Source organism: Cherax quadricarinatus, chromosome 10 (assembly GCF_038502225.1).
Source record: "Cherax quadricarinatus isolate ZL_2023a chromosome 10, ASM3850222v1, whole genome shotgun sequence".
In the NCBI taxonomy this organism is placed as follows: domain Eukaryota; kingdom Metazoa; phylum Arthropoda; class Malacostraca; order Decapoda; family Parastacidae; genus Cherax; species Cherax quadricarinatus.
The window spans coordinates 26,619,425-26,646,753 of record NC_091301.1 but is presented as its reverse complement, the minus strand read 5'-3'; the positions used below and the strand labels follow the sequence as shown (position 1 = coordinate 26,646,753).

At 39.8% G+C, this 27,329-nt stretch overlaps 1 protein-coding gene across 2 annotated transcripts in view; it reads right to left on the bottom strand.

Moving 5' to 3' along the window:
- The window catches only part of LOC128688002 (uncharacterized), a 96,648-nt gene that overhangs the window by 53,535 nt on the left and 15,784 nt on the right, over positions 1 to 27,329 (bottom strand). The window contains exon 2 of one of the 2 annotated variants that reach the window (XM_053775656.2): positions 2,955 to 3,062. The exons of the other annotated variant lie outside the window; for it this stretch is intronic. The gene's annotated coding sequence lies outside the window, so the exon portion shown is untranslated. The remainder of the gene's footprint in view (positions 1 to 2,954; positions 3,063 to 27,329) is intronic. 2 annotated transcript variants of the gene reach the window in all.

Here is a 27,329-nt window from a genome sequence, read left to right as displayed (position 1 = left end):
GGTTAAAGATGTTATACCCCTCCCCTCCCCCCTGCCCAGTGCATGAAATTACCACCTCCCTTTCTTCATCAACATTTAAAAGTTCCTCAAAATATTCCCACCATCTATGCAATACCTCCAGTTCCCCATCTACTAACTTCCCTACTCTGTTTTTAACTGACAAATCCATTCGTTCCCTAGGCTTTCTTAACTTGTTTGTCTCCAAAATTTTTCCTATTCTCAGCAAAATTTCTTGACAGTGCCTCTCCCACTCTATCATATGATCTCCTTTTGCACTCTCACCTCTCTCTTCACCTTTCTTTTACTCTCCATATACTCTGGCCTTCTTATATCAATTCTGCTTTGTAAAAACCTCTCATAAGCTACCTTTTCTTTTATCACACCCTTTACTTCATCATTCCACCAATCACTCCTTTTTTTCCCCTGCACCCACCCTCCTATAGCCACAAACTTCTGCCCCATATTCTAATACCCCCACTACCCATACTTACACTAGCCCACCTTTCTGCCAATAGTTGTTTATATCTCACCCTAACTTCCTCCTACCTTAGTTTATAAACTTTCACCTCTCTCTTACTTTCTGTTGCCCTTTTCTACTTGTCCCATCTACCTCTTACTCTAACTGTAGCTACAACTAAATAATGATCCAATATATCTGTTGCCCCTCTATAAACATGTACATCCTGAAGCCTACCCATCACCCTTTTATCCACCAATATATAATCTAACAAACTACTTTCAATACATGCTACATCATACCTTGTATACTTGTCATCTTTTTCATAAAATATGTATTACTTATTACGAAACCAGTGGTTAGAAACTGGTAATTTCGCTAATTTCAAGCAAATTAAAAAGATGCCACTTTCAAAATTGGGTCCAGAATAAACAATGTAGACATTCTTGGCACTAACATAACATTTTCTCTGTTTATCAGTCACGTCTCTTGCTTTCTATTTTGAATTTTTATTCACACTAAAAATAGAAGATTTACTGTTACGCAGACTACTGCATTATTGTAATAATTGTATAAATAATGTCAACCCATTCGTGACTGCGTATTAGAATAGCTAGTTTGACACTTGTTGGACACTGACGACATTTGTTTACTCTTGAACATTGGTAAAAATCAAACATTTCTGCTACTTTGAGCTCAATTTCAAGGTTCTTTTCATCATGAAACTAATCAAAATCATCTCTATTTCAGTAATATGTCTTCCATTTTATCCAAAGAGACCAAGAAAAAGGAAATACAACCATAAATACTTTCCAAAAATACACCTCAAAGTCGGCGTTTTAATCCAAAAACATGGTTGGAGTTTTTTTTTATTATGCACTGTATGCTGCAGGATTTTTTTTTATACTGCACACACTGACCACACAGGACCATTCTCTCACATGTGGGCCAACCAGCTTTCTCCCACTTGATTTGAAGCCGCTAGAATTTTGAATTTGAAGTATAAATAGGTCAAAAACACTGACATATATACAGTAGGGCCCCACTTATACGGCGGGTTAGGTTCCAGGCTGTCGCCGGAAAGCAGACATCGCCGGAAGGCAGAACGGCATTTTTTTCCATTTATAAATGCAAATAAATGCCAGACAAGTAGTTTACACTAAATTATATTAAGTTAGTAATAGAACTAGGCATTAAAAGCACACAAAGCAAAATACATTCACAGTAAATTCATTACTTATCTTAAAGTATTTGTAATCTTAACCCTTTTGAGGGTCCAAGGCCCAAATCTGGAGTCACGCACCAGTGTCCAAGAATTTTCAAAAAAAAAAATTTGTTATTTTTTCTTATGAAATCGTAGAATCTTTTTGTGAAGGTAATAAAACAAAAAGTACGAAATTTGGTGGAAAATTGATGAAATTATGCTCTCGCGAATTTTGATGTGTCAGCGACATTTACGAATCGGCGATTTTGCCGACTTTGACTCCCATTTTAGGCCAATTACATTATTCCAATCAACCAAATTCTTAGCTATTTCACTAGTATTACTTCTATTCTATCGATTGAGCACAAGAAATCGCCAAGTCAACTGTTTCAACTACAAAATAAAGTGATCGGAAATTGTTAATTTGGCCAATTTAACACAAAGTTCAAAATATTCCAATTTCAAAATAGGGTCCAGAATAAACAATGTAGGCATTCCTGGCACTAAACTAACGTTTCCTCTGTTCATTAGTTATGTTTTGAGGCTTTACAAATAAATTCCATTTTGATTTTTTATTCACATAATGAATTTTTATTCACACCAAAAAATAGAAGATTTACTGTTATGCAATACTGTAATAATTGTATAAATATCATCACCATATTTGTGAATGTATATTAGACCCACCAGCTGACGTGTATTACACGTGTGAGGTCGTTTATTTAATCTTGAATATCGGCAAAAATTTAACATTTCCGCTACTTTGAGCTCAGTTTCATGCCATTTCCAGTGCTAAAACCAATCAAAATCATCTCTATTTCTGTAATATGTCTTCCATTCTATCAAATGAGACCAAGAAATCACAAATACAACTATAAAAAACATACGAAAAAACACTGCAAAGTTGCTGTTTTAATCGAAAAATCATGATTTAAGTTTTTTCTCTCATTATACACAGTGTGCTGCAGGATCTGTTTTATGTGGTGCACACATACCACATAGATGTATTCTCTCATATCTAGGCCCAAATGTACCACTCACAGTTTATCAGAGTGAGCTGAGCTCATGGCGTAGATCTACGGTTTGGACCCTGAACGTAAAGCCGTAGATCTACGGGACGGACCCTGAAAGGGTTAATGTAGGGAGAGAGGTGAGTAGTAGTACTTATTTGTAGGAAGTCAGGTGCAGGTACTCCAGGTGTAGGTAGCACTGGCTCCCCGTCTCATACTTAATATACGATATTTAAAACATCTCAGAGAGGCAAAATACACATACAGTACACTCATTATTTACCTTAAAATATGTGTAGTCTTAACCCTTTGACTGTCGCAACCCCCAATCCTGAGGTGTCTCCTGTTAGTTAGTTAGTTTGATATGTTTATTATGCACCCCATACCCATCCTGTGGGAGGTAGTCAAAAGATTACAGAGGTACATAATTGGTCCAGGGACTGGACTCCAAAGTTTTGATAGCTGAGCAAGTTACAAAGGTAATGAACTAGATCTGGTCATAATCATGACCAAGTTACAAAAGTAATGAGCTCCAGGTTGAGCTGGTCACACTCATGAATAATTGCAAAGGTAATGAATCATAAACACATTAATTATGAGAATTTACAAAGGTAATGAGCTCCAGGTAGAGCAGGTCACAATCATGACAAGCTTCAAAGGTAATGAATGATAAACACGTTATGACATGATTACAATCATACACAAATTACAGTCTCCTGGTGTCGCAAAATTTAAACAAAAAAAAATTATTTTTTCTTATGAAATGATAGAGAATCTTTTCCCGATTGTAATGACACCAAAAAAAAAAAAAACGAAATTTGATGGAAAACTGACGGAATTATGATCTCGCGAAGTAAGCGACCTCAGCAATATTTACAAATCGGCAATTTCGCCCACTTTGAGCCCTATTTTTGGCTAATTCCGTTGTTCCATTCGACCAAACTCATAGCTATTTCTTTAGAACTCCATTTTTTCTATCGATTGAGTACAAGAAACTGCCCATTTACCGATTTCAACTACCCAATAATGTGGTCAGAAATTTGCAATTTGGCCAATTTCACGAAAATTAAAAAATATGACAATTTCAAAATAAGGTCCAGAATGAACAATGCAGACATTCCTGGCTCTAAAATAACATTTTCTTTGTTTATCAGTCACGTCTCCAGGCCCCTCTGATATTACTCTTGCTTTCTATTTTGAATTTTTATTCAAACAAAAAATAGAAGACTTACTATTATGCAGACTACTGCAATACTGTAATAATTGTATAAATAACATCAACCCATTCATGACTGCATATTAGAATGGCTAGTTGGACATTTATTGGACAATGACATCATTTGTTTACTTTTGAACATTGGCAAAAATCAAACATTTCCCCTACTTTGAGCTCCATTTCCAGGTTCTTTTTATAGTAAAATCAATCAAAATCACCTCTACTTCTATAATATGTTTTCCATTCTATCAAATGAGACCAAGAAAATGAGAATACAACCATAAATACTATACGAAAATAGACCACAAAGTCGGCATTTTAATTAAAAAAAAAAATGGTCGGAGTTTTTTTTTCTCATTATGCACTGCGTGCTCCAGGATTTTTTTTATATGGTGCACACTGACCACAGAGACCCATTCTCTCACATGTGGGCCTACCAGCTTTCTCCTGCTTGATTTGAAGCCGCTAGAATTTACGAGTATATATACGTCAAACATGGTACCTCGTAAGACGTGTATATACAGCCGCGACAGTCAAAGGGTTAATATAGGAAGAGAGGCGAGTAGTATTTATTTGTAGGAAGTCAGTGTAGGTAGCCGGTAGGTGTAGCCCGCCTGGGCTACACCTACCGGCTACCTACACTGTGGGCCAGAGCCATATTATTAACATCGACATACCCTGTTCTCTGAATTTAATCATGTCTAACAACTACCTTTAGATGCCATCATAAACGAAGGTAGAAGTAATGAATAATTCATGCCAAAAATTGTAAACAAAAGCGGAGTGAGGGAGTGGCTGGGCCAAACGTAGATTCATACACGTTTTCTCTGATGGCTGAACAGAGAAAACGTAATGTTGCCCCTCCACCCGGCTACCACACAGGTCCACAAGTATTATTATCAGAGCACATATAAAATATGCAATAAATGCCAGACAACAAGTTTACACTAATTTATATTAAGTTAAAAATAGAAATAGGCATTAAAAACAATAAAAGGTAAGATACACACAGAGTACACTTATTACCTACCTTAAAATATTAATATTAATGTGTGAGAGGTGAGTGGCAGGGTGTTTATTGAATAAAATCAGAATGGAACACCATCATTCTCTAACTTGGCACTTAAAGCAAGAGGCTTACGACTTCTCTTTTTATCACAGCTAACCTTAGACGCCATCGTCAATGAGAGCCAATTATTTAACGAAATAGTAAACGAGAGAGAACGAGACACAGAGTTGAGACAATGTAAGAAAACAAACTGTACAGGTAGTGGGCGATCACTTGATCAGGCGAAATAAATGTGTATTAATGTGTGTTTACTTTTAGTTCATTTACGTCCGTTTGTAAGTTTGTAAAACATTTACCTCAATATTTTTTTATTATAATAATTACCTCACAATACAAATATTCTTACATTGTGTACAAGTTGTACAAGTTAGTTCAGAATAAACAAACAGCAACACACCATTTGTAGAGTGAATGAAGATAATAATATTGATATAATAATAATAATAATAATAATATTATATTAATATTAATTATAATAATATTAATATTATTATTATTATAAAAAGCACTAAACCCACAAGGGTCGTGAATTGCTATATATAGAGTAAAGGCATACGAAAAGAATACTTTTCTACAGTTACCCCCCAGTTTGATTACAGAAAACGTAATTCTTCTGACACTACCTACACAGCTGCTTTGTAAACAAATCTTATATTTACATCAATTTTTATTCTTTGAGTGTATGTATCATATTTATATGCTATGTAATGGGTTTCATGTATAATTTTGAGGAAAATATCATAGATGGATTAATGAAAATGCCTACATTGATGTAAAATAAGACATTTAGTGTGCCCAAGAGTGATTATTATTACGTAGTATTGGCGTCATGAGTAGAGAGAGACTTAGCGATTTTAATGTGCACCTGCACACCAGCACAGTGTGTAAGTATATTTAGGTACAGGTACACATAATAGATGTGGTCACGGAAACTGTAAACAAACCGGGTGGGAGGCGCCGTATTTGAAAGACCGCTTGCCGTATAGCAAATTTTGGTCATAATTTGACATCACCGTATTAGCGGAATGCCGTAAAGTGGGGCCTTACTGTATATGCAGAAACAGTCAAAGGGCTAAAGGCTCCCCATTTTCATTTACCCCTAGCACCCCAAATTTACCTACTACTCCCTCCACATTTTTACCCACTTTGGCATTGAGATCCTCAACCACAAGTACTTTCTCACTTGGTTCAAAACTCCCTATGCACTCACTCAACATATCTGAAAATCTCTCTCTCTCCTCTACACTTCTCTCAGATTTATCCACAAAATATTTTTTGTTTAATGACTGCTTCAAAATGCAAAGCAAAAGTTATATAGGAGAAGCCTAGGTATGTGATTAATGGACAGCAGAAAGGATGCTATATGGTTGGAATGCGTAGTGTTTTTTGGAACTACAGTGGAACCTCAGCTTACAAATGCCCCATCATGCGAATTTTTCAGGATACGAACAGTCACTCGATCGATTTTTTGCTTCTGGATACGAACGAAATTTCAGGATGCGAACTTCCCCCTCAAGGGAGGTTCCTTGGTGAGAGGCTCTTGATCAAGGGAACTGGGTCTGTGCTTCACTTCCCTAAATTAAGAATAATAATAATACTATTCTTATTATAATACATACGTAGTAATAATTATACACTGCATCAGGCCTGTTGGCCCATACTCGACAGGTCCTTCACAATCCATCCCACTAAGAAAATATTTGCCCAACTCAATTTTCAATGCTACCCAAGCAATAAGCTTTGATAATTCTACTTACTCATGTGCAGGACCCACTCACATCCAATCCCTCTCACCCATGTATTTATCCAACACAAATTTGAAACTACCCAAGGTTTTAGCCTCAATAATCATACTAGGCAGATTGTTCCACTCATCAACATAACATAAGAAAGGAGGAACAGTGCAGCAGGCCTGTTGGCCCATACTTGGCAGGTCCTTCACAAATCAAACCCACTAACAGAATAAACGCTACCCAAGCAATAAGCTTTAATAATCCCGTGTGATGAATGGTTTTGAAAACCGACAAGTTGAAGAATTGAGACACTTATGCAACATATGGGAATCTGTATTGAAGAAACGTTTTGCCATACAGTGGCTTCATCAGTCCAATACAAAGTAGAAATGGGTAAGGAGAGGAGGAGTTTGAGGTAATCAGTCCCTTAGCCTGGAATCGATGTGTTCAGTCCATCACTCTTAAGATAAGATAAGATTTCGTTCGGATTTTTAACCCCGGAGGGTTAGCCACCCAGGATAACCCAAGAAAGTCAGTGCGTCATCGAGGACTGTCTAACTTATTTCCATTGGGGTCCTTAATCTTGTCCCCCAGGATGCGACCCACACCAGTCGACTAACACCCAGGTACCTATTTGCTGCTAGGTGAACAGGACAACAGGTGTAAGGAAACGTGTCGAAATGTTTCCACCCGCCGGGAATCGAACCCGGGCCCTCCGTGTGTGAAGCGGGAGCTTTAGCCACCAGGCCACCGGGCCTGTAGGAAGTACAGCATAGGGCCAGAGAAGTGGCTTATATACTGCAGTTAGGCGAGTCGAAGCAGGAGGCAGGGAGATCACAGTGGGACCTGCCACTAGTGTAAGTAGGTTGTCGTCCAAAAGGTTGGACAAGCGTTGAAGTCTCTGTACCAAGATCCCATGATGTTGCAGTGTCTGACAGATGTGATATGTTGCATAAGTGTCTCAATCTTCAACTTGTCGGTTTTCAAAACCATTCATCACAACTGTCAGACACTGCATCATCATGGGATCTTGATACAAAGAATTCTTCAAAACTTGTCCAACCTTTCGACGAAGACCTACTTACACTAGTGGCAGGTCCCACTGTGATCTCCCCGCCTCCTGCTTCGACTCACCTCACTGCAGTATATAAGCCACATCTCTGGCCCTATGCTGTACTTTCTACAAGAGTGATGGACTGAACACATCGATTCCAGGCTGAGGGACTGAGTACCTCAAACTCCTCTCCTTACCCATTTCTACTTTGTATTGGACTGATGAAGCCACTGTGTGGCAAAATGTTTCTTCAATACAGATTCCCATATGCTGCGTAAGTGTCTCAGTTCTTCAACTTGTCAGTTTTCAAAACCATTCATCACAATTCCCATATGTTGCACGAGTGTTTTAACCCTTTGGGGGTTTCGGACGTACTAGTACATCTTACGACCCTGGGTTTTTGACATACTAGTACATCTTACGACCCTGGGTTTTTGACGTACTAGTACGTCTTATGACCCTGGGTTTCTGATGTACTAGTACGTCTTACGACCCTGGGTTTTTGACGTACTAGTACGCATAAATTCTAGCGCCTTCAAATCTAGTGAGAGAAAGCTGGTAGGCTACATATGTAAGAATGGGTCTATGTGGTCAGTGTGCACAGTATAAAAAAAATCATGCAGCACACAGTGCGTAATGAGAAAAAAAACTTTGACCTTTTTTTTGGATTAAAACAGCGACTTTGCACTGTATTTTTGTATGGTATTTATTGTTGTATTCTAGTTTTCTTGGTCTCATTTTATAGAATGGAAGACATATTACAGAAATTGAGATGATTTTCACTGGTTTTACAATGAAAAGTACCTTGAAATTGAGCTCAAAGTAGCAGAAATGTTCGATTTTTACCCAAGTCCAAAAGTAAACAAATCATGCCAAGCGTCCAATACACATCACCTGGTGAGTCTAATATTCTTTCACAAGTGCGCTGATATTATTTATACCATTTCTACACTAATGCAGCAGTCTCCATAACAGTAAATCTTATTTTTTTTGTAAGAATAAAAATTCAAAGTGGAAAGCCAAAGAAATATCAGAGGGGACTGGGGATGTGACTAACGAACAGAGAACTTGTTATTTTAGTTCCAGGAATGTCTTTCTTGTTTATTCTGGACCCTATTCAGAAATTGGCATCTTTTGAAATTTGTGTGAAATTGGCAAAATTGCTAAATTCTGACCACTTTATTGGATAGTTGAAATTGGTAAATGGGTGGTTTCTTGTACTCATTCGATAGAAAAATTGAGTTTTAGCGAAATAGTCATGATTTTTGTCGACGAGTACACAGGAATTGGCCGATAATAGGGCTCAAAGTGGGCAAAATCGCAGATGCGTAAACATCGTCGAGACCGCTAAATTTGCGAGAGCATAATTCCGTAAGTTTTCCATCAAATTTCATACTTTTGGTGTCATTATGATCGGGAAAAGATTTTCTATCTTTTCATAAGAATTTTTTTTTTTTTTTTTTTTTAAATTTGGCCGACCCTGAGAACAAGTCTCAGAGGACCTGTTGACCCCCAAAGGGTTAATACAGTGGACCCTCGACCAACGATGGCATCGATTAACGATAAATCCGACCAGCGATACATTTTATCGCAAAAATTTTGCCTCGACTAGTGCTAAAAAACCCGACCAACGCTATTCGTTCCGTTCGAGACGCGTCCACTTTGCCCTGAGCGCGCCTCACTTGTCCCATGGGTGCCAGTGTTTACAAGCCAGCCAGCCACCACGGTCGCTTCCAAACATACAATTGGAACATTTCATATTATCACAGCCTTTGTTGTGATTGCACCTGCAAAATAAGTCACCATGGACCCCAAGAAAGCTTCTAGTGCCAACCCTACAGCAAAAAGGGTGAGAATTACTATGGAGATGAAGAAAGAGATCATTGTTAAGTATGAAAGTGGAGTGTGTGTCTCCGAGCTGGTCAGGTTGTATAGTAAACCCCAATCAACTATCGCTACTATTGTGGGCAAGAAAACGGCAATCAAGGAAGCTGTTCTTGCCAAAGGTGCAACTATGTTTTCGAAACTGAGATCGCAAGTGATAGAAGATGTTGAGAGACTCTTATTGGTGTGGATAAACGAAAAACAGATAGCAGGAGATAGCATCTCTCAAGTGATCATATGTGAAAAGGCTAGGAAGTTGCATGACGATTTAATTAAAAAAATGCCAGCAACTAGTGGTGATGTGAGCGAATTTAAGGCCAGCAAAGGTTGGGTTGAGAGATTTAAGAAGCGTAGTGGCATTCATATGTGATAAGGCATGGTGAGGCTGCCAGTTCGGACCACAAAGCAGCTGAAAAAATATGTGCATGAATTCAAGGAGTACATAGACAGTAAAGGACTGAAACCTGAACAAGTGTTTAATTGTGACGAAACAGGCCTGTTTTGGAAGAAAATGCCAAGCAGGACCTACATTACTCAGGAGGAAAAGGCACTCCCAGGACATATTATTTTTTTTTTTTATTATCACACTGGCCGATTCCCACCAAGGCAGGGTGGCCCGAAAAAGAAAAACTTTCACCATCATTCACTCCATCACTGTCTTGCCAGAAGGGTGCTTACACTACAGTTTTTAAACTGCAACATTAACACCCCTCCTTCAGAGTGCAGGCACTGTACTTCCCATCTCCAGGACTCAAGTCCGGCCTGCCGGTTTCCCTGAACCCCTTCATAAATGTTACTTTGCTCACACTCCAACAGCACGGCAAGTATTAAAAACCATTTGTCTCCATTCACTCCTATCAAACACGCTCATGCATACCTGCTGGAAGTCCAAGCCCCTCGCACACAAAACCTCCTTTACCCCCTCTCTCCAAACTTTCCTAGGCCGACCCCTACCCCGCCTTCCTTCCACTACAGACTGATACTCTTGAAGTCATTCTGTTTCGCTCCATTCTCTCTACATGTCCGAACCACCTCAACAACCCTTCCTCAGCCCTCTGGACAACAGTTTTGGTAATCCCGCACCTCCTCCTAACTTCCAAACTACGAATTCTCTGCATTATATTCACACCACACATTGCCCTCAGACATGACATCTCCACTGCCTCCAGCCTTCTCCTCGCTGCAACATTCATCACCCATGCTTCACACCCATATAAGAGCGTTGGTAAAACTATACTCTCATACATTCCCCTCTTTGCCTCCAAGGACAAAGTTCTTTGTCTCCACAGACTCCTAAGTGCACCACTCACTCTTTTTCCCTCATCAATTCTATGATTCACCTCATCTTTCATAGACCCATCCGCTGACACGTCCACTCCCAAATATCTGAATACATTCACCTCCTCCATACTCTCTCCCTCCAATCTGATATTCAATCTTTCATCACCTAATCTTTTTGTTATCCTCATAACCTTACTCTTTCCTGTATTCACCTTTAATTTTCTTCTTTTGCACACCCTACCAAATTCATCCACCAATCTCTGCAACTTCTCTTCAGAATCTCCCAAGAGCACAGTGTCATCAGCAAAGAGCAGCTGTGACAACTCCCACTTTGTGTGTGATTCTTTATCTTTTAACTCCACGCCTCTTGTCAAGACCCTCACATTTACTTCTCTTACAACCCCATCTATAAATATATTAAACAACCACGGTGACATCACACATCCTTGTCTAAGGCCTACTTTTACTGGGAAATAATTTCCCTCTTTCCTACATACTCTAACTTGAGCCTCACTATCCTCGTAAAAACTCTTCACTGCTTTCAGTAACCTACCTCCTACACCATACACTTGCAACATCTGCCACATTGCCCCCCTATCCACCCTGTCATACGCCTTTTCCAAATCCATAAATGCCACAAAGACCTCTTTAGCCTTATCTAAATACTGTTCACTTATATGTTTCACTGTAAACACCTGGTCCACACATCCCCTACCTTTCCTAAAGCCTCCTTGTTCATCTGCTATCCTATTCTCCGTCTTACTCTTAATTCTTTCAATAATAACTCTACCATACACTTTACCAGGTATACTCAGCAGACTTATCCCCCTATAATTTTTGCACTCTCTTTTATCCCCTTTGCCTTTATACAAAGGAACTATGCATGCTCTCTGCCAATCCCTAGGTACCTTACCCTCTTCCATACATTCATTAAATAATTGCACCAACCACTCCAAAACTATATCCCCACCTGCTTTTAACATTTCTATCTTTATCCCATCAATCCCGGCTGCCTTACCCCCTTTCATTTTACCTACTGCCTCACGAACTTCCCCCACACTCACAACTGGCTCTTCCTCACTCCTACAAGATGTTATTCCTCCTTGCCCTATACACGAAATCACAGCTTCCCTATCTTCATCAACATTTAACAATTCCTCAAAATATTCCCTCCATCTTCCCAATACCTCTAACTCTCCATTTAATAACTCTCCTCTCCTATTTTTAACTGACAAATCCATTTGTTCTCTAGGCTTTCTTAACTTGTTAATCTCACTGCAAAACTTTTTCTTATTTTCAACAAAATTTGTTGATAACATCTCACCCACTCTCTCATTTGCTCTCTTTTTACATTGCTTCACCACTCTCTTAACCTCTCTCTTTTTCTCCATATACTCTTCCCTCCTTGCATCACTTCTACTTTGTAAAAACTTCTCATATGCTAACTTTTTCTCCCTTACTACTCTCTTTACATCATCATTCCACCAATCGCTCCTCTTCCCTCCCGCACCCACTTTCCTGTAACCACAAACTTCTGCTGAACACTCTAACACTACATTTTTAAACCTACCCCATACCTCTTCGACCCCATTGCCTATGCTCTCATTAGCCCATCTATCCTCCAATAGCTGTTTATATCTTACCCTAACTGCCTCCTCTTTTAGTTTATAAACCTTCACCTCTCTCTTCCCTGATGCTTCTATTCTCCTTGTATCCCATCTACCTTTTACTCTCAGTGTAGCTACAACTAGAAAGTGATCTGATATATCTGTGGCCCCTCTATAAACATGTACATCATGAAGTCTACTCAACAGTCTTTTATCTACCAATACATAACCCAACAAACTACTGTCATTTCGCCCTACATCATATCTTGTATACTTATTTATCCTCTTTTTCTTAAAATATGTATTACCTATAACTAAACCCCTTTCTATACAAAGTTCAATCAAAGGGCTCCCATTATCATTTACACCTGGCACCCCAAACTTACCTACCACACCCTCTCTAAAAGTTTCTCCTACTTTAGCATTCAGGTCCCCTACCACAATTACTCTCTCACTTGGTTCAAAGGCTCCTATACATTCACTTAACATCTCCCAAAATCTCTCTCTCTCCTCTGCATTCCTCTCTTCTCCAGGTGCATACGTGCTTATTATCACCCACTTCTCGCATCCAACCTTTACTTTAATCCACATAATTCTTGAATTTACACATTCATATTCTCTTTTCTCCTTCCATAACTGATCATTTAACATTACTGCTACCCCTTCCTTTGCTCTAACTCTCTCAGATACTCCAGATTTAATCCCATTTATTTCCCCCCACTGAAACTCTCCTATCCCCTTCAGCTTTGTTTCGCTTAGGGCCAGGACATCCAACTTCTTTTCATTCATAACATCAGCAATCATCTGTTTCTTGTCATCCGCACTACATCCACGCACATTTAAGCATCCCAGTTTTATAAAGTTTTTCTTCTTCTCTTTTTTAGTAAGTGTCTACAGGAGAAGGGGTTACTAGCCCATTGCTCCCGGCATTTTAGTCGCCTCATACGACACGCATGGCTTACGGAGGAAAGATTCTTTTCCACTTCCCCATGGACAATAGAAGAAATAAAGAAGAACAAGAACTATTTAGAAAAAGGAGAAAAACCCAGATGTATGTATATATATATGCATGTGCGTGTCTGTGAAGTGTGACCAAGGTGTTAGTAGGAGTAGCAAGATATCCCTGTTATCTAGCGTGTTTATGAGACAGAGAAAGAAACCAGCAATCCTACCATCATGCAAAACAATTACAGGTTTCTGTTTCACAGTCATCTGGCAGGACGGTAGTACTTCCCTGGGTGGTTGCTGTCTACCAACCTACTACTATCAGGACATAAGCCTATGAAAGACAGGCTTACTCTGTTGATGTGTGCCAATGCTAGTGATGATTGCAAAGTGAAGCCTTTATTGGTGTATCACTCTGAAACTCCCAGAGTGTTCAGGAAAAACAATGTCCTCAAGGCTAATTTGTGTGTGCTGTGGAGGGCAAACAGTAAGGCATGGGTCACTAGGGACTTTTTCTATGACTGGTTACACCATGCATTTGCCCCCTGTGAAAAATTACCTAATTGAAAAGAAATTAGACCTTAAGTGCCTCCTGGTATTAGACAATGCTCCAGGTCATTCTTCAGACTTGGCAGAGCAACTTTCTAGGGACATGAGCTTCATTAAGGTGAAGTTTTTGCCTCCTAATACCACTCCTCTCCTGCAGCCCATGGACCAGCAGGTCATTTCCAACTTCAAGAAACTGTACACAAAAGCTATGTTTGAAAGGTGCTTTGCAGTGACCTCAGAAACTCAACTGACTCTAAGAGAGTTTTGGAAAGATCACTTTACCATCCTCAATTGTGTAAACATTATAGGTAAGGCTTGGGAGAAAGTGACTAAGAGGACCTTGAACTCTGCTTGGAAAAAACTGTGGCCAGAATGTGCAGACAAAAGGGATTTTGAAGGGTTTGAGGCTAACCCTGAGAATCCTATGCCAGTTGAGGAATCCATTGTGGCATTGGGGAAGTCTTTGGGGTTGGAGGTTAGTGGGGAGGATGTGGAAAAGTTGGTGGAGGAGGACAATGAAGAACTAACCACTGATGAGCTACTAGATCATCTTCCATCAGCACGAGACCACACCTGAGGAAACTGCTTCGGAGGAGGGGATAGAGAAATTGAAGAAGTTGCCTACTTCTAAGATTAAGGAAATCTGTGCAATGTGGCTTAAAGTGCAAACCTTTATGGGTGAAAATCACCCTGACACAGCTACTGCAAGCCGTGTTGGCAACCTGTACACTGACAATGTTGTGAAACACTTTAGAAATTTCATAAAGGAACGGGAGGTACAGAGCTCTATGGACAGATATGTTGTGTGACAGAAGTCCAGTGACTCTGAAGCTGGTCCTAGTGGCATTAAAAGAACAAGGGAAGTAACCCCGGAAAAAGACTTGCTACCTCAAGTCCTAATGGAAGAGGATTCCCCTTCTAAACACTAAGAAGATCAACACTCTCCCCTCCCATCCCATCAATCATCACCAGATCTTCAATAAAGGTAAGTGTCATGTAACTGTGCATGTCTTCTTCAGTTTGTGTGTATTAAAATTAATATTTCATGTGGTAAATTTTTTTTTTTCAATACTTTGGGGTGTCAGGAACGGATTAATTTGATTTCCATTATTTCTTATGGGGAAAATTAACTCGACTAACGATAATTTCGATTAACGATGAGCTCTCAGGAACGGATTAATATCGCTGGTCAAGGGTCCACTGTAATCCTATTTACTCACATGCAAGTCCCACTCAAATCCAACCCCTCTCACTCATGTATTTATCCAACCTAAATTTGAAACTACCCAAGGTTTTAGCTTCGATAGAACCTTGGGTAGCTTTCAAAAAGATTGGACAAATATGAGTGGGAGGGGATGGGTATGATTGGTGCCATGGGCACATAATAACATTAGAAAGGAGGTACACTGCAGTAGGCCTGTTGTCCCATGCTAGGCAGGTCCTTCACAGATCCAACCCACTAACAGAATAAACGTACCCAAGCAATAAATGTTGACAGTTCTATTTACTCATCTTGACTGTGTGTTAATGGAGTTACAGGAAGCTGACATCAAAGAAATGTTGAACATTGACAATGATGCACCTGTTGTGCATTCCTTCAGTGATGGTGAAATTAGATAAACTGTGATATATAAATAAGCCGTAGAGTTGATATTAGCATCATACTGAAGTATTTTGTCGTGCCTCCTAAGAGAAGGAATTCCGCTGGCACGGATTAATGCCATTTCAATTAATTTAAATGAGGAAAATTGACTCAACATATGAACAAATCGGGATATGAACGAGGTCACGGAACAGATTAAATTCATAAGCTGAGGTTCCACTGTATTTTTAAATTGGAATGTGTTGAATTTTGTGTAAAAGTGGCTAAATTACTGACTTCTGTGCGCTTTATTGGGATGAATAATTAAATTGTTTCTTTCGCTGAATTAGAACTGAAGCATACTAACGGAATAGCTAGAAACTGGTCAAACTGAGCATTGCAAATGGATTAAAATAGATCTCAGAGTGGGTAAAGTTGCCAATGCATGATTTGCATTGGCGACTTGGAAAAAGACTCATTTCAGATTTTTTTTTTTCTTAAAAAATCACTACACAGTCAACACTTAATTTCTGGGCTGCTGCAGTGAAAAGACTAATAAAATTTAAAGACAAACCAGAGAAGGTTCATTATTACACAATGTAGAAAAAAAATGTTAACAATATTTCCAGTGATCTTTAACCTTCCACAATACTGTATTGTACCTCAGGCCCTCAACATTATTACAATACCAACGTCATTAAATACTAGCAAACATCTACATGAAACTAATGTCTCAGTGGTTTCATAGACTGCAAAGTGACACGTGTGACTTCTTACAAAACATAAGTAAATTCTTTCCCTCTCACCGCATGATAGATCTTGCAGTTATTTTTATTTAGTTTCATTGTGTGCATTGTTCTTGTGCATACTACATTCTCTCAACACACATGTCTCAGTTTCTTTCCTCCTAACCTATGCTTCATGCATATATACTTCTCCAACTGGACAATTGTTCATGTGCTAAACATGAACAAATCATCAGAACATACTTCTACATCTTGTGTTTTATAGATTTTCTCATATTTTTCCATTAAATTATGAAGCAAAATTATTACATGTATTTTTAATTTGTAGTCATATATCACCAAAGCAGGATAAAAGGAAAATTATTCACCATCACTTGTTGTGTCAGTCTGCCGAGTTGACAGTCTGCCATCCCCAACTTCCGCTACAGGTGGCAAACTAGAGGAAAAGATATCCCTGGGTTGCCAGTCTGTTGCCTCCAGTTTCCACCACAGAGGGCAAACTGGAGGGTAAGATCCCCTAGTTGCTAGTCTGTCACCTTCTGCTTCCACTATGGATGGCAAGATCCCCAAGTTCCAAGTCTGTCATCTCTGGGTTCCACCACAGAAGGCAAGATCTCCCCCAACTCCAGCAAGGAAGGGAAATAATCAATGCCATACAAATTCGAGTGTACAGTCCATCTGAGTATATGTAAACAGAATTAAAACACACAGAGATCTATGCTCAAGAAAACAGCAATATGAGCATTATGATGAACTCTGGAACACTCCCGTCCAGCACAGAGCAACTCGTATGAAACATAAGGTGGTGGGTGTCAACCAAAAGGAAAGTGCAAAGAGCACATAGTCGGATCCCACTATAAGCTCACTTAGATGGCTACAGTCTGCAAGGAGGAGCACAGACGAACTTGACTGTGACAGCAGCATGGACAAAGTAACTCTCCCCCTTTGGCAACTGTGCAAGAAGTGTGCAGAGGCATAAAAAGTATACATGGAACTCAGAGACAACTCCACTGCCTAGAATGTGGTCTCCTGCCAACACAGTAATGACACCAATGTCTATATTACAAAACACTAGTTTAACATAAAACACTATTACCACTACACAGGTAGAGTGCATATTTTTCATTAGCCTGTTACTAGTGTGTAATATGGGAGTGTTCAGGATTACAAATAAAGAATACAATTTATAATCTTTACTATAAATACACTTTGTATAAAAACATAAGGAGTCTTTATCTTTGATGTAACTACATATATTATATACAAGTCATACAAAATATCAAGTAAGTAAAGTAACATCATAATAACCCTAGTGCCTCAGTGTCATATGTCACTGCCATATTCGGGGGTCTTACGGCACTACCAATCCCAGTGTCATAACACTCCATCATTGTGTCGACTGACACTTCCTTGTCACCGTGTTCTCAGACACACAGTCTCCGTGGTATCATTAACACTTAACACACAGTCTCCATGGTATCCATGACATTCCCTTTTCACCATTGTCATGACACTCAATCTCTAAGGAAGCCTTTTTCACCGCGTCATTTGATACTTCAACAGAGTTACACGACCCTTTCTAACTTGTGTCGTGTCACCTGACACTCACTGGGTTACCAAACCCTGAACTTTACTGAATAGTACTTGTGTGTCACTGAGTCACCTGACACACTCACCAGGTTACCACACCCTGACTTTCCTCAATACTTCAGTATCCGTGTCACCTAACACACAATGCTCACAGGGTACAACACACCCTGGGTTTCCACGTCCATCCTCTACAGAGACCTACAGGTCCCTAAGGTCTGCTACAGAAGCCTAAGTCAGCAGGTGTCCACTCTGTGAGGCAGTCTGGTGAACACTCACAAGGGCCAGTAGAAGTATGCCGTGAGGCAGTCTGGTGAATACTCGCAGTAAGGCCTAGATGTCACCAGCAGGTGTATTCCGTGAGAGTCTGGTGAACACTGTCAAAGGCCAGTCACCAGCAGGTGTATCCCTTGTGAATACTATCCAAAGCCAGTCACCAACAGGTGTAGTCTGGTGAATACTGTCAATCAGGCCAGCTCAGCAGTCCCCACATTGGGTTTGATGACATACCCCGTGGTACTGACGGCCAGTAGGTTAACTACTTAACCACCAGTTTGGTAGGAGGCCACAACAGTCTACAATATGGGAGTCTAATGCCCTAACAGATCCAGAGAATAAAAAAATAATACTGAACCAAAGGTCTAGATGGCTGCTTTCACAGCAGCATACATGAGGAAGAGACCACTTCAGAGATCTAGAAACCAGACTAATTTTAGAGGGCATTAGATGACTTTCCCAAGGGGGTCCATTGACTTTCCCTTGTGAGGCAGAGCAACTGATGTCTATCCTTACTGGAGGTAGAGGATCAGACTGGCACTCTCAGGAGTACAGTACAAGTACAATAGTACCACGGTACTCGAAGAGCTCCTGACTCAAACAATTCAGTATGTGAACACTTTGTTCGGTACTCGACCATTTGCTCGGCACTCAACCAAACAAACACAACCTGCTGCCAAGAAATACATCTGAGTTTAATGACTATGTAGAGGCCAAGACACAAGCCAATGGCTTGTGTCCTGGCAATGTTGAACAGACTGCAAGCAGTAATTTAAAAGTGAAGCCTTCGCTTGTCTATCACTCAGACAAGCACTGTATTTAGACAAGTACTGCATTTAGTTTTTTCTTTTTTAGATTTATGAATACTAAGCTTGTAAACTTTGTGTGAAAATGCTGAAATGGATTAATCTGATGGGTCTGAAATGCATTAATCTTTTTTTTTTATTTATTAACAAACTGGCCGATTCCCACCAAGGCAGGGTGGCCCAAAAAAGAAAAACTTTCACCATCATTCACTCCATCTCACTGTCTTGCCAGAAGGGTGCTTTACACTACAGTTAATCTAATTTACATTATTCCTTATGGGAAAAACTCATTCGGTACTTGAACAGATCAGCACTTGAACAGCCAGCTGGAACGAATTAAGTTCGAGTACCGAAGTACTACTGTATATCAAGGAATGTGTCCTTCATCTGTTTTTTTTCATGGGCTGATGACCCAAACCCTTAAAAGGTGGAGTATCTGGCATAAATTCTCCAAAATATTTGTTTGTGCCAGATACTTTCTCACCTGCAGTCTAGGCAGACATCCCTCCCTAAATATGCACATTTTTGCCTTCAACTTCAGTTCTTCATGGAAATGCTCAACCTTTCCCATTAAAATTTTACCAAAAATAAAGAACACCTTCCATGTGCCAGTAGCAACACTATTCATATAAGACCATTTGATTTAGGTTTAGCCAGTTAACTCTCATAGTTTATTTTTCCTGCTATTTGTTTCTGTCTCACTGTAGCAAGGCATTAGGTCATTTAAGAGAAGTTGCGAGTTTCTCAGATACTAAGTATGTGTACTTGACTAGCCCACAAAATTTTACACTTAGCACAGTCCTGTACTTGAATAATAACATAAAATTGGCTAATTCTGGCTCATTATATCACAACTGACTTTCCAATATCATACTGTACTTTAAACAGAAAAATTATACAGTAGACCGTCATTTAACAAGAATTTATTTGGCATGATTCAGGTATGGCACAATTGAAGAATTGCAGCACAATTTTATACAACACTTCATAAAATTAATTTAACATGGTTCAGTTTGCGGGAGGGGGAAAAAAAAATTCCCTTTACCTCAAGCTGCTGCCTTGTTGTGGATCAACAGGGAAGATCTCCCGCCATCCCCTGCCACCCACCCCCCAACACTCCCGACACACCATCCCAGCATTTGTACTTCATGTGTGTCCAGTTTTTCTTCTCTGCTACAAGCTAGCTGTGTTTGTGAATTGTGTTTTGATCTTTTAATTACCATATCTTGTACCTGCAAAGCAATCATGATACCCAGTAGGCATACCAGTGTTGCTGAAAGTGGCAAGAAAAGGTATAAGCATTTAAGTCTTAGAATTAACAAAGAAAATAGAGATATTAGACAAGAGATAACCTGTGGCCATAATGAAGCTCGCTTTGTGCACATAAAATGAGGTAAACATGAGTTTGTGTGATTGACTGACTGAATGACTGACTTACTGACTTGCCTGAATGACTTACTGACTTGACTGACTTAATGACTTACTGAATGACTTAGAGTTAGACTTTTCCACTGAAGAGGACTTTGAAACAGTGTCTAGAGCAGCTGATGCTTTACCATCAATTGTATAATGTACTGCAGGGTAAAACAGAACAGAAATCCATTACAGAATTTATGCACACTCCAGTACAACCATCAACTTCAGTACCAGAACTTCTACCATCCACCTCAGCCCAGCAGGGCCACAGCATAACTCTCCACTCTTCACAATCATCCACAAACACCAGCACCCACAATTTAAGAAATACTATTATTGCTGTTGCATGTGTAATCTTATGCAGTAAAAACAACATAATACATCACAACAATGAACTACAATTACATATTCACTTTTATTTTTGAAAGATGTGGAGGCCTAAAAAAAAGTTGTTTGGCTTTTTTGGGGGATCCCAGGAATGTAACCCTATTTTTCTCATAAGTTCTTCAGTTCATCTAACACAGTTTTACCTAACACGGCATTTTCAGGAACATAATTAACATGTTAACCCTTAAACTGTCCAAATGAAGATCTACATTTGCACGCGTAGCGCTCCAAACGTAGATCAACGTTTTATTTTTCATTCCTTCAAATTTGGCACAATAGGTTTGAGTCGCCCAGACATGAAAAAATGGGTCTGTGCACTTAGTGTGCACAGTATTAAAAAAATCTGGGAGCAATTAGTACCCTGTGGAAGCACCAGTTCAATTGAGTGCCAGATAGAGCAAATAGTGTAGCAAACACCAGGGATTCACTGATGCCATGTTGCATTAACACTAACATTTTAAGAGGAAAGTAAAAATAGGTTAGATAAATACACGAGTGAATATGGGTGGGCATGAGTCGGACCTGACTAGCTTGTGCTACTAGGTCTGATGTCATGCTCCTTCCTTCAATAGATGTGCCCTGACTAGGTGGGTCATTGGTCTAAGCTGGGGGGGGGGGGTGACATGGACCTGCCTTACATGGGCCAGTAGGCCTGCTGCAGTGTTCCTTCTTCCTTATGTTCTTGTGTATTCAGCAGGCTGGCCGGCTGGCTGTCTTGCTTTGGCTGTCTCTTTGTCTATATCTCATATGTACACATAAGTACAGTTATTATACATAGTGTAAATTACCTAGGATAACCCAAAAATTCCAGGCAAAGATAGATAGATATATAGATAGACAGACAGAGGGACAAACATGATTGTGTGTATCAGTGAAAACAAATAAAGCCAGGGTTCCCCTGAGTGCCCATTTTTCAAATGGCAGAGCTGATAGTTGTCATAACATCATTCTTTAAGGAGTGTGATATACATATACTCCAGGCAGACAGAAAGACAGATAAGCAGAGACAGACAGACAGGCAGATACAGACAGACAGACAGACAGACAGAGACAAGACATGTTTGTGTGTAACAGTGATAAATACAGCAAGGGTTAGCTGGAGCAGTGGGCATTTATCAAATGTCACTGGGCTGTCAACAGTATAGGGATGCCTTTCATAACAACATGCTTCAAGGTATCTAACATGCTAGGGTATCTACAACATTGCTGGGACCTATAAATACTTTGTATATATTTCTAGACAATAGTAAATAACCCAGGCAGGTGTAGATATTCACTTGTCACTGTAATTGTGACTATTTGAGCACTATTTCAATACCTAATACAGTATTAGTGTCAGAACCAAGATTGGCTATGAAATCACAAGAACTATTATAAATTGTAATTATCAGAACATAAAAAATATACAAATTAAAATAAAAACGAGAAAAAAGGTATACGTATTGGCAACACTTCTGCAAGCGGCAGGAGTTGATGTTGCCATCAGGTGAGCATCCAGAGCCAACTTCATGGTTTTATATCTCGGTAAGTACCAACCCAAAAAAAATTTTTTTTTAATCCAATAACATGTAGAAAAATGTGTTCTTCATTTAATAAAAATAAAAACGACTTTTTTATTTTTCAAAATATTCGGAGCGCCACATGAGTGAACGTAGACCTACGTTTGGACAGTTTAAGGGTTAAATAACAGTCTACTGTACTTATTTTGTTACCCAACTCCTAGAGTAATTCTTTCTAAAGTGCATGATACTGAATCTTACATTCCAACAAAGCTTGGGAATGTTCAACACAATTCTGGCACCTCTAATGTTGCTTGGTTTAATACATATTTTAATGCCTAACAAGGGTCATCATTCCTACCAGGGCTACTAGTAGAACCTACACGTGTTGATTTACCATCTAGAGAAGACATTAAAACCAAAACCAATGTAAAAGTGAAATAAAAAAAAATCCTAAGTTTGAGCAGCATGTGTAAACTAACTGGGTGAAGGAGTGGGCAACATGGAGCAACAGTAATTCTTCCCCAAACATCAACAGCAGAAAAAAATTAAAGAACTGTGCACGCTGCCTCTTCTCACTTCAGACATAAGCATACAGGGGCTTGACTGATGCCATGCAGTAGGCAAGGGCCAATGGCCACACAATGCACCGGGCACCTCCCCAAGTATCAGAACATCTGCAAACTAGAATACTACTACAGTAGGGCCCCATTTATATGGCGGGTTAGGTTCCAGGCTGTCGCCGGAAAGCAGACATCGCCAGAAGGCAGAACGCCATTTTTTCCATTTATAAATGCAAATAAATGCCAGACAAGAAGTTTACACTAAATTTTATTAAGTTAGTAATAGAACTAGGCATTAAAAACACACAAAGTAAAATACATTCACAGTAAATTCATTACTTATCTTAAAGTATTTGTAATCTTAATGTAGCGAGAGAGGTGAGTATTACTTATACAGTGGTCCCTCAATAATCGTCCGGCCTGAAAGTCGTCCATTTCGGAAATAGTCCTGTTTTTTCGTCAAAATATTGGCTCGGAAATGGTCCGGTAACTCGCTAATAGTCCTTCGTCCCAGACGCGTATGCACGGTCTGAGTGGCCTCGGGCCGCCTCAGCCTTTCTTTCCCAGCCAGTGTGCCATTGTTTACAAGTGAGCGACGGTCCCCTCATGTGCTCCAGTGAAATATTTCATAATATTTCATTTATTTTAGTGCTTGCAAGTTATTTAAGTGCTAAATAAGCTACCATGGCTCCAAAGAAAGCTCCTAGTGCCAAGCCTTTGGTAAAGAAGGTGAGAAATACGATTGAATTTAAGAAAAACATCACTGAACAATATGATAGTGGCGTACGTGTGGGCGAACTGGCCAGGATGTATAACAAATCCCGTATAACCATATCTTCCATCATAGCCAAGAAAAAGGAAATCAAGGACGCTGTTGTTGCGAAGGGGGTAAATATGCTGACAAAAATGAGATCACCAGTACTCGAAGATGTTGAGAAGTTATTATTGGTGTGGATAAATGAGAAACAATTAGCAGGAGACAGTCTTATGACGTCGCTTATTTGTGAAAAGGCTAGGCAGTTGCATGACGATTTGGTAAAGAAATTGCCTGCAACTAGTGATGATGTGAGTGAATTTAAGGCTAGCAAAGGCTGGTTTGAGAGATTTAAGAAGCGTACTGGCATACACAGTGTGGTAAGGCATGGTGAGGCTGCCAGTTCGGACCACAAGGCGGCTGAAAAATATGTGCATGAATTCCAGGAGTACATAAACAGTGAAGGACTGAAACCTGAACAAGTGTTCAATTGTGACGAAACAGGCCTCTTTTGGAAGAAAATGCCAAAGAGGACCTTCATTACACAAGAGGAAAAGGCAATGCCAGGACACAAGCCTATGAAAGACAGGCTGATGCTAATGTTCTGTGCTAATGCTAGTGGGGATTTCAAAGTGAAGCCATTACTAGTGTACCATTCTGAAAATCCCAGAGTGTTCAGGAAAAACAATGTTATGAAGAGTAAATTGTGTGTGTTTTGGAAATCTAATAGTAAGGCATGGGTCACGAGGGAAATTTTTGTAGAGTGGTTCAACGAAGTGTTTGGCCCTAGTGTGAAGAATTACCTCCTGGAAAAGAAATTGGATCTCAAGTACCTCCTAGTAATGGACAATGCACCTGCTCATCCTCCAAACTTGGATGACCTAATTCTGAAGGAGTTTGGGTTCATCACAGTAAAGTTCTTGCCCCCAAATACCACTCCTCTCCTCCAACCCATGGACCAGCAGGTCATTGCAAACTTTAAAAAACTCTACACCAAAGCAATGTTTGAAAGGTGCTTGAATGTGACCTCAGACACTCACTTGACCCTACGAGATTTTTGGAAAGAACATTTCAGTATTCTCCATTGTGTAAGCCTTATAGGTAAGGCTTGGGAGGGAGTGACTACCAGGACTTTGAACTCTGCTTGGAGAAAATTGTGGCCAGATTGTGTCCACAAGAGGGATTTTGAAGGGTTTGGGGCTGACCCTGATGAGCCTATGTCAGTTGTTAAATCCATTGTGTCACTGGGGGCTTCCATGGGGTTGGATGTGAGTTTGGAGGATGTGGAAGAGTTGGTGGAGGACCACAACAAAGAGCTAACCACTGAGGAGCTGCAAGAGCTTCAGCAGGAACAGCAACAGATGGCAGCTCTGAATCTTGCTGCAGAGGAGGAGGAAGAGAGATGGAGGAAGGTGCCTTCTTCAGAAATTAAGGAGATTTTTGAAAATGTGGGGTAGGATGGAAATATTTATAGAGAAACATCACCCAGAGAAGGATGTTGCAAGCCATATCGGCAACTTGTACAGTGACAGAGTCTTGGCCCATTTTAGGGAAGTTTTAAAGAGACGCCAGAAACAGAGCTCTCTGGACAGTTTTTTTGCGAGACAGGACTCCAGTGACTCTCAAGGTGGTCCTAGTGGCATTAAGAAACAGAGAAGAGAAGTAACCCCAGAAAAGCAATTGGTACCCAAGGTGTTGATGGAAGGGGATTCCCCTTCCAAACAGTAATTCATCTAATCAGTCTCCTTCTCCAGTCTTCCATACACAAAGAAGAATCGCCAATAAAGGTAAGTGTTATTCTGTTAATGTTTAATTCATCATGTGCCACTGTATTGTTTATGTACTACATCTATATTTCATGTAAAAAAATTTTTTGTTTTAATACTTCTGGGTGTCAGGAACGGATTAATTGAATTTACATTATTTCTTAAGCGGAAAATTGATTCGTAAATCGTCCATTTCGATAATAGTCCCACTTCCAGGAACGGATTACGGACAATTATTGAGGGACCACTGTATGTAGGAAGTCAGGTGCAGGTAGCCCAGGTGTAGGTAGCCCTGGCTCCCCGTCTCATACTTTATATACGATATTTAAAACATCCCAGAGAGGTAAATTACACATACAGAACACTCATTATTTACCTTAAAATATGTGTAGTCTTAATATAGGAAGAGAGGCGAGTAGTATTTATTTGTAGGAAGTCAGTGTAGGTAGCCGGTAGGTGTAGCCCGCCTGGGCTACACCTACCGACTATCTACACTGTGGCCCAGAGCCATATTATTAGCATCGACATGCCTTGTTCACTGAATTTAATCATTTCTAACAACTACCTGTAGATGCCATCATAAACGAAGGTAGAAGTAATGAATAATTCATGCCAAAAATTGTAAACAAAAGCGGAGTGAGGCAGTGACTGGGCCAAATGCAGATTCATACACGTTTTCTCTGATGGTTGAGCAGAGAAAATGTAATGTTGTCCCTCCACCCGGCTACCACACAGGTCCACAAGTATTATTATCAGAGCACATATAAAATATGCAATAAATGCCAGACAACAAGTTTACACTAACTTATATTAAGTTAGCAATAGACATAGGCATTAAAAACAATAAAAGGTAAGATACACACAGAGTACACTTATTACCTACCTTAAAATATTAATATTAATGTGTGAGAGGTGAGTGGCAGGGTGTTTATTGAATAAAATCAGAATGGAACACCATCATCCTCTAACTTGGCACTTAAAGCAAGAGGCTTACGACTTCTCTTTTTATCACAGCTAACCTTAGACGCCATTGTCAATGAGAGCCAACTAGTTAACGAAAGAGTAAACGAGAGAGAGAACAAGATACAGAGTTGAGATGTCATGTCTGAGGGCAATGTGTGGTGTGAATATAATGCAGAGAATTCGTAGTTTGGAAGTTAGGAGGAGGTGCGGGATTACCAAAACTGTTGTCCAGAGGGCTGAGGAAGGGTTGTTGAGGTGGTTCGGACATGTAGAGAGAATGGAGTGAAACAGAATGACTTCAAGAGAGTATCAGTCTTTAGTGGAAGGAAGGCGGGGTAGGGGTCGGCCTAGGAAAGGTTGGAGGGAGGGGGTAAAGGAGGTTTTGTGTGCGAGGGGTTTGGACTTCCAGCAGGCGTGCGTGAGCGTGTTTGATAGGAGTGAATGGAGACAAATGGTTTTTAATACTTGACGTGCTGTTGGAGTGTGAGCAAAGTAACATTTATGAAGGGGTTCAGGGAAACCTTCAGGCCGGACTTGAGTCCTGGAGATGGGAAGTACAGTGCCTGCACTCTGAAGGAGGGGTGTTAATGTTGCAGTTTAAAAACTGTAGTGTAAAGCACCCTTCTGGCAAGACAGTGATGGAGTGAATGATGGTGAAAGTTTTTCTTTTTCGGGCCACCCTGCCTTGGTGGGAATCGGCCAGTGTGCAATAAAAAAAAAATAATAATAATAATAAAATAATAATTACCTCACAATACAAATACAGTGAACCTACGGTTTACGATATTATTTCATTCCAGAAGTATGTTCAGGTGCCAGTACTGACCGAATTTGTTCCCATAAGGAATATTGTGAATTAGATTAGTCCATTTCAGACCCCCAAACATACACATACAAACGCACTTACATAAATACACTTACATAATTGGTCGCATTGGGAGCTGATCGTAAACCGGGGGTCCACTGTACTCTTAC